This window comes from Myotis lucifugus, unplaced genomic scaffold, assembly GCF_000147115.1.
Source record: "Myotis lucifugus unplaced genomic scaffold, Myoluc2.0 scaffold_6552, whole genome shotgun sequence".
NCBI classification, from domain to species: Eukaryota; Metazoa; Chordata; class Mammalia; order Chiroptera; family Vespertilionidae; genus Myotis; species Myotis lucifugus.
In genome coordinates this window covers 1-8494 of record NW_005877600.1, presented here as the reverse complement: position 1 = coordinate 8494, position 8494 = coordinate 1, and the positions used below count along the sequence as shown (strand labels likewise).

Genomic DNA, 8494 nt, shown 5'->3' with positions numbered 1-8494 from the left:
ACCCCTGGCACGCATGCCAAACATGGCATGCCAATAACTTTTGCTGACACTCGAAACCCTCTCTTATAATCATCTTCCATTTACAATTTTTGTGAACATTTGAATGACTTAAATGTTAAATTACAAGGAACTGGCAAGACACTTGATGTTATATGTGGTTACATAAAGGCTTTTGAAAAGAAACTGGAAGTCTTTAAGAGGGATGTGAATGGTGAGAGATTTAGATATTTCCCAAACCTCAAGAGGCACATCAAAGACCTCCCAAAAGATGACAGAACAGACTGTCAGAGCCTTCAAAAGCTGTTTTTAAACATCATCGAGTCAACTATTGAGCAGTTCTTCTCAAGATTTGCGAAATTCAGAGAGCTGGAAGAGACAGCAAAATTCATGAGGTTTCCAGACAGCATGAAACTGGAGGAACTAAACTTACAAATGTTTTCATGGATAGACATGGCTGACTTTGAAATGCAGTTGATTGAATTTCAGAGTAGCTCAATTTGGAAGCAGAAGTTTATTGACCTTAGATTTGACTTGGAAAACATTGAAAAAAATCTATTAGAGACAGGAGTACCAGAGAGAAGTGTCGAAAATGAACTATTGAGGACTTGGAATGCCATTCCAGAAAATTTTTTCTGTTTAAAAAACTTGGCGACAGCGTTACTCTCCATGTTTTCATCCACATACGCTTGTGAATCTTTGTTCTCAGTGATGAATTTTGTTAAGTCTCGTAATAGGAGTAGCCTGACGGATGAAAGTAGTAAGTAGCTCGTGCATATCTCTGAAGGTCACGAAATATAAACCTGATGTAAAATCTGTCATCAGTGATGCAGCAGCAAAAGTCCCACTGATAATATCAAACGGAGTCATAAAGTTTTCTGTCGGACTAGCAGTGTACATGTATGCATTAAAAAATAAATGTATTTTTTATCATCATATACTGTGTTTTTGTTGCTGGAATGACTTTTATTATTTCTTCAAGGTTCTTCACATACGTACACCTTAAGAGATATCAAGTGGGCGTAACATGTTCTCAAAAAATTAGGGTTGGCACGCAGAAGAATTTTGAGTCAGAGATTTTGCTGGTTTTGGCATGCACTCACAAAAAGGTTGCTCACCCGTCCTACATCTACCTCCTTACACACCCCTACGTGTCCCATCTCTGCACAGTGGCAGTCACATGATTCAGGGGTAGATTGGCAGTTTTGGGGGCTGCTCCCTGGCGACTCTGCTGTAAGTCCAGGCCACAGCACCCACACAGGAACCTCCACCGCAGCCAAGCAGGCAAGTCACAGATGACTCCTCAGGTCAAAGTGGCATTAGTGGGGATCAAAACCAACCTCTTTAGCCCTATCCAGTTTCCAGTTCAGCTAAGTGGTTAGAGTGTTGGCCCATGGACTGAACAGTCCTGGATTTGACTCTTGGTTGCAAGCTCAATCCCCAGTCCAGGTCAGGATGCACATGGGAGGCAGCCTATTGATGTGTCTCTCCCTCTACCTTACACTCTCTAAAAAAAAAAAGAAAAAAAAAAAGGAAAAAATACCCTTGGGTGAGGATTAACAACAGCAAAAGCCCAACCTCCTTGGTTCTGCCGCCTTAGCTGCAGGGAAGAGGGAAACAGAGAGCACCCCCATCACTTCAATGTGCATGGAGGTTGCAGAAATAAGGCCCTTTCCCCTTTTCAAAAAGGAGATGGCGTGGGGAAATCAGTCTCTGTACATGCAGGTCCTCAGCTGTGGAACAGGAACAAACCACCCAGCTCACTGGGCTCCTGAGGTCTGAAGGAACAAGTGCAGAGCACTGTGCATGCTCAGAGTGGGTGCTCAGCACCTCTCATTATAGCAACATCATCACAATTTAGGTGTTTTTAACTAAAAATTTGTAACATTAGAAACTTAAGATGATTATGGAGTTAATAAGATACTTCTGTTCTTACCAAGAAGGATGAGGGAGCTGTTGACTCCTGGAGGAACCACCTGCAGAAAGGAGTAGGGAGGGAAAGCAGTCAGTGGGGTGCAGGGCAACCATGGTCCCCCATGCATCCCTCCCCAGAGCCAAGGTCCCTCAGACCCCTGGGTGTCAAAGATCCCAGGGGGCACCATGTCCTCAGGGGAGGTCAGAGCCCAGTGCTGGACATCATCGGGACCCTAGTCGCCGTCTTCACCCCGGCCCCAGAGCCACTTGCCTACAGTCCTAAGGGGACAACACAGACAAGAACTCAAAATTCCAGACAGGAAAAATGACTAATACATGGCCCTGAGCTGCAACAAGGGAACCCCCATCGCCTGCCTTCTGACACTATATCTCCTCATTGCCACCTCAGTGACTTATCCCTGGGTGTCACTACTTGTATGACCTGCAGCAACTGACCTAAGCCCCACTGTTGAAAATGGGGATAGATTTGCCTTGTAGACAGGTTGTTGGCAGAATCCACTGAGATGAAGGAGGCCCTTGACTCAGCTCCAAGGTGGATCTGATGAGCACATCCCTGCACGTACTCTGCCCACACCTCAGGCCTCCTTTCACACCCAGCTCCCCAAAGCCTCCAGCTCTGGGCCAGTCCTGCATCGCCATTCCTTGCTTCTTAACCTGGGGAAACAGCTATACCAGAATCTTCTGAATCAGAGAAGTTAAATGCCTGCCATCAGGATCTGGTGAGTTCTCAAAAGTACTGAAACAGGACAAGCACTCCCTATTGTGAGCCACTCCTTAGCAAGCAGAAACTCTTAAATCTGAGTTTTGTGAAGAAATATGCTGTCCACTTGTATGCATATATGCATGGCCCATGAACACAATGGGGTGGTGAGGATTTGGGGGGACGGACAGACAAGGGACAGGCTGGATAGGATCAATGGGGGAAAAAAGGGAACAGGCGTACTGGTTAATAATGCAGATTTTGTAATCAAAACATGGCAATTTCAACAGAAACATCAGGCAAGATCTTTTAACGTGTCTTTAACTGGTTTTGAAGTGTGTAATGGTGGGTCATCATGAAGCAAAATTACTTTGCCGTATGTTCTGGCCCATTTTGGTCGTTTTATGATCAAAGCGTGGTTCAAATTGATTATTTGCTGTCGGCAGCGATCAGTATTAAGCTTCACCTGATTTTAGAAGCTCATAATACACCACACCTTCCTGATCCCACCAAATGCAGAGCATTGTCTTCTTTCCAAAGCAATTTGGCCTTGCATCGATGCTGATGGTTGACCTGAATCAACCCATGATTTTGTACAAAATAAATCCACTTTTCACTGCCGGTCACAATTCAATGCAAAAAAGACTTTCTTTCTTGCCGCTGAAGCAGCATTTTACTGATGACTTTTCTGTTTTCCATTTGTCTTTCGTTCAGTTAATGTGGGACCCATTTTCCTTCCTTTAAAAGCTTTCTCATTGTTTGTAAACAATCGGAAATTGTTTGCTGAGCAACATCTAATCTTTCTCCAAGTTGTTTTTGAGTTTGACACGCATCTTCATCTAATAAGGCTTGTAATTGTTGGTCTTCAAACTTTTTTGGTTGACCTGGGTGTTGTCTTTCACACCGAAATCATCACTTTTAAAGTGTTTAAACCAGCATTCACAAGTATCTTGAGATGGAGCATGTTCACCATAAGCTTCCCAAAGTATACAACTTTCAGCAGCACTTTTCTTCAATATAAAGTAATGAATTAAAACTTCTCGCAAATGCTTTTTTCGGCACGAAATTCGACATTTTTAAGTGTAAACAATCTATCATGTTAATACCTTCAGAAAATTTGACATATGAAGTTTGGAAGCTTGCCGTCAATGCAAAATAGCATACGTGTCAAATCGCATATATATCAACCCATGTGTAACTCCATCTATTGAAAAAAATCTGATTAACCAGCACACCTGTATGTAATACTTTCAACAATTTAAAAAAAGAGACACTATCTCCCCTGCCCCCCATACCCATGTCCCGGTGGCACCTCCCTCACTCCACGCTTTCCCAGAAATTCCCTCTCAGAGGGCACTTGGGGTGAAGAGCATCAGCCCCTCAAAAGACAATTAGGGCCTGGCCAGTGTGGCTCAGTGGTTGAGTGTCGGACCTATGAACCAGGAGGTCAGTTGGATTCCTGATCATAGACACATGCTTCGGTTGGGGGCTTGAACCCCAGTTGGGGGGGGGGGGGCGTGCAGGAGGCAGCCGATCCATGATTTTCTCTCATATTGATGTTCCTCTCTCTCTCCCCCCTCCTTCCTCTGAAATCAATTAAAAAATATAAACGTGACAATCAGATGATCCCAAACTGGAGTTGACCACAAAAAGCAGCTTCTTCTCCCTAAAGGGCCCTGCCAGCCAAGTGTTGGAAGATCCAAGAAAAGGGAACAGAGGGAAAGCCCTCCTAGAGCCCTAGAACACTTGCTCCTCTTTGGGTAACCTGTATCCAAGCCCATTTTACGACTTAGATCTTTGAAACACTTGTGAAATATCTGCCATGGTGCACTGTCATTTTAACAGCCGTGTGAGGGCAACTTTATTAACTATAAGTTTATATGCACACAATTCATGGAAAGCTGTCTCAACTTGGCTGATATACTATATGCAGCCTAGAAACCAGTGACAGTATTAACTGCTAGCCACTGTTTCTTTTCTTCTGCTAAGTCTGAAAATTGGACTTTTGATTAGTCCCCCCAAACCCAAAAATATATGTATATTTCTTGCTTTCACAGCCTGTGCGTTTCACTATATTCAATCCTTCCTTTCAAAGGCAGGATATATCATGCCCTGCCTCCACTGCCCTCCCCCGCAACTATGAGACGACAACCTCTCTGCTCTTGATATGTTGTCAGATGCTAGACACAGAAACCGAGACTGAGGCTCAGCAGTACAATTACTTAACTGACACCTCAAACCCACCAATAGCAGAGCTGGGATTTGTATGTAAATACTGAGCATGACTGTTCACATATAAATTAGGTCCCAGGGATATCTGATGTGAAGTCACCCAAAATGCAGGTGTTTTAGACCTGGGTGGGTCAGGGAATGGGAGCAAGGATTCTTACCAAGATGGGGTGGTGGTGAGTGGCCCCTCAGCTTGAAGAGACACCTGTAACACAGGAAGGACTTAGTGAGGGTGTGCAAAGAAATAGTCCGGGGGGGCGGGGGGGGGACCCCCTTGGACTCCCATGTGCCAAAGGTCCCAGGAGGCACTGTGTCCTCAGGGGTGATCGGAGCCCAGTGCTGAACATCATGGGGGTCCCAGTCCCTTGGCAACCAGGCCCAAGGCCACTCACCTTCAGGGATTGAGACCACGCCAACAGCACTTAAGAGACTGGGAAACATTAGGGGTGACAAGGGCATTGTCATTAAGTAAAAAATATTATTTCAGGAATGTAAGTGGCAACTACTTTGGATGAAATGAATTTACTTCCAAAACACTAAGTGCAGAAAAAAAAAAGAAATAAAAACACTTCAAGTGCAAATAACACAAACATGTGACTTGTTTCCGATATCAAGATTATGTGTATTTCCTGTATGTTTGAATATTTCACTAATAAAAAGTAAAAAGTGTTGTTGCTCAGCCCTAACCGGTTTTACTCAGTGGATAGAGCTGCTGCCTGCAGACTGAAGGGTCCCAGGTTCGATTCTGGTCAAGGGCATGTACCTTGGTTGCAGGCACATCCCCAGTGGGGTGTGCAGGAGGCAGCTGGTCGATGTTTCTCTCTCATCAATGTTTCTAACTCTCTATCCCTCTCCCTTCCTTTCTGTAAATAAATAAATAAATAAATATACAAAAAAAAGTGTGCTCAGTAGTTGAGGATGGACTAATGAACCAGGAGATCACTGTTCAATTCCCTGGTCAAGGGCACATGCCTGGGTTGCGGGCTCGATCCCCAGTAGGGGGCGCTCAGGAGGCATTGATATTTCGATCTCTCCCTCTCCCTTCCTCTGAGGAAAAAGAAAAAAGGGGCACGAAAAAAAAAAAGAAACTCCAGAACTGGTTTGGCTCAGTGGATAGAGCCAAACCAGCCTTCGGACTCAAGGGTCCCAGGTTCGATTCCGGTCAAGGGCATGTACCTTGGTTGTGGGCACATCCCCAGTGGGGGGCGTGCAGGAGGCAGCTGATGGTTGTTTCTCTCTCATCCTTTCTGTAAAAAATCAATAAAATATATTTAAAAAGAAAAAGAGAAAAGAAACCTATGGGTCAGTGGCGAAAAGACTGCAATGCCCATGATGAACGAATGAGAAAAATCTTCCCACTTGGGACATAGTGGTTTGGTGGGGGAGACGGGAAATGAGCTTCATGGCCGGTAGCCTGGGGCGTGCCATTGCCCAGCAGCCAGGAAGCCCAAGTCCAAGGCCTTAAGGCAGTGGTTCTCAACCTTGGCTGTACATTACAATCACCTGGAAATCTTTTTAAAACCCTGATTTCTGGGCCTCATCCTCCGGAAATTCTGTTTCTTTGTGATGGGGTGGGGCCACAACATTAGTAACAAAGAAACAGAATTACCGGAGGATGAAGAACAGAAATCAGGATTTTAAATAGATTCCCAGGTGACTCTAACGTGCAGCCAAGGTTGAGAACCACTGCATTAAGGCCTGACTAGCCCAGAACTAACGTTTAACCGACTGTGCGGAGTGACGGGGTCAAGAGGATTCCTGAAGGCGGACAGAGGCCTCGTTTGCTTTCTCCTGAGGCCATTCCTATCCGCTTCTCAGAACACCAGCCATTCGCGTGGAGACCCCACTCCCACGTTCCCCTTCGTGGCCTCCGGAGTCCTAACTCCCCTCAGTCTCTGTTCGAGGCGGCAAAACATGCGCAGCCGCCTGGGGTGGGAAACACAGAAGCGAGGTCCGAAGGGAAGCGCGGGCGGTAAATCTCAGGAGAACTCCCCGCCTCACGCCCCCCGCCCCCCAGGAAGACGGACAAAATGGCGGGCGCCAGGGCCGCGCGCCGCCGAGATGGCGCCGGCCGCTCCGGTGGCGAGTCCTCCCCACTGCGCGCGCCCCCCACCCGCTCCAGACGCCCCAAGATGCGGGGCGAAGGCCGTGGTCCCGACCACGCCACAGCGTGGCCATCCCGCCACAGCCCCGGCCACCTCATTACACGCGCGGCCTAGATCCCAAGCCCCGCCGCGCAGGCGGAAAGAAACCGAAGACGAAGGAAACACTCACCCGATTCCGACTTTCTCCTCAACAAAAGCCGCGGGCCTCGCGCTCGCGTCCCACTTTAGGGAGCGCGCCGCTCGCGAGGACCCCCCCCTCCCACGGCCAGTCTGGGCTCCGCCCCGAGGCGTCTAGTGGCGGCGCCGGTGCCAGAAACCCCGCTTCGGTTCTTGAGGAAGGACAGTGTCCGTCCCCGTTAGAATCCTCCTGAACGTCGGGACATAATACGTTGCCCCCGTAGGCGGAGAACACAAAACGAGGAAACATCGCCGCCTGTTGTCCTGTTAGGAGCGTCAGGCACTTCGGTGGACGGCCCCAAAGAAGGATCAGAAAGGGGAAGGACCCCGAGTGGGGGCGGGGCTGAAAAGGTAAAACTGGCAATAACCGCGCCACAGCCCTGGCGGAAGGGGCGGGGCCGACCCCCGACGTAATCCCAGCGGCAGAGTGGGAGGCGGGGCCAGAGCTGGGGTTGACAGGGCAGAGTTCTGGGAGGGCGCTCACGGGGCGCGGAGTTAGAGGCTTAGCCTGCACTCTGGTTCGGGGCGGGGGTCGGGCTGGGGTCCTGGGCTCCGGGTCCGAGGGAGGAGGCTGGGGACAGGACTCTGGGGCTGAGGCAGTACCGGGTTTGGGGCTCGTTCCCCGGTTTTTAGATCGCCAAAGTCCTGGGGGCTGGGTTTCATGGTAAGTTGGCGATCTAAGGCGTGTGTTTCAACAGACATGATGGTAAAACGGTTTATTTTCTTTTTATATTTTATTGATTTTTTACAGAGAGGAAGGGAGAGGAATAGAGAGTTAGAAACATCGATGAGAGAGAAACATCAATCAGCTGCCTCCTGCAAACCCCCTACTGGGGATGTGCCCGCAACCAAGGTATGTTTTTTTTTTCAAAGATGAAAAAGGAAACTTTTCTGTATCAACCCACACAGCGGAGGTCGCCGTGGTCAACAGTTTGATGCGGATTCTTTATCACACACACACACACACACGCACACCCACCACACATGCACACACACACGCACACACATGTGAGCAGAACACAAGTTGTTTAGCTGGTTTTCCTCGTCATCTGGGTTTTTTTCCTTCCTTCTGGCTGGGAGATTCCTCCCGTTAAGTCTGTAGTCCGAAGTGAAAGGAAGAGACTCGAACTCCTCTCTTAGGAAAAACGAAGCGTTTCCTACCCGGACCGCACGCCCAGTGAAGCCAGGGCTTCGCTGTGGCCACGAGGCTGGGAGTGAGGTGCCGCGGTCCACTCTGCGCCCGCCTCCTCCCTCCCCTCCCTTGCCCAGGCCCCCACGGCACGCTGGTCCCCGGGCCTTCTTAGGACCTGCCAAGCACACAGTTGCACCCCAGGACCTTTGCATTGGCTGG

The 8494-nt window shown here is 48.3% G+C and overlaps 1 long non-coding RNA gene and 2 other non-coding genes across 3 annotated transcripts; all 3 read right to left on the bottom strand.

Moving 5' to 3' along the window:
• Positions 1 to 1032: 1032 nt before the first annotated feature.
• On the bottom strand, positions 1033 to 7242 carry LOC106696001. The gene is made up of 3 exons (XR_001346942.2): positions 7136 to 7242; positions 5023 to 5066; positions 1033 to 1973 (listed from the first exon to the last, which is right to left on the bottom strand). It is a non-coding gene; the product is annotated as an uncharacterized LOC106696001 (long non-coding RNA).
• On the bottom strand, positions 2055 to 2145 carry LOC111824773. The gene has a single exon (XR_002827851.1). It is a non-coding gene; the product is annotated as a small nucleolar RNA SNORD88 (small nucleolar RNA).
• On the bottom strand, positions 5129 to 5219 carry LOC111824774. Its single transcript, XR_002827852.1, has one exon. It is a non-coding gene; the product is annotated as a small nucleolar RNA SNORD88 (small nucleolar RNA).
• Positions 7243 to 8494: the final 1252 nt, after the last annotated feature.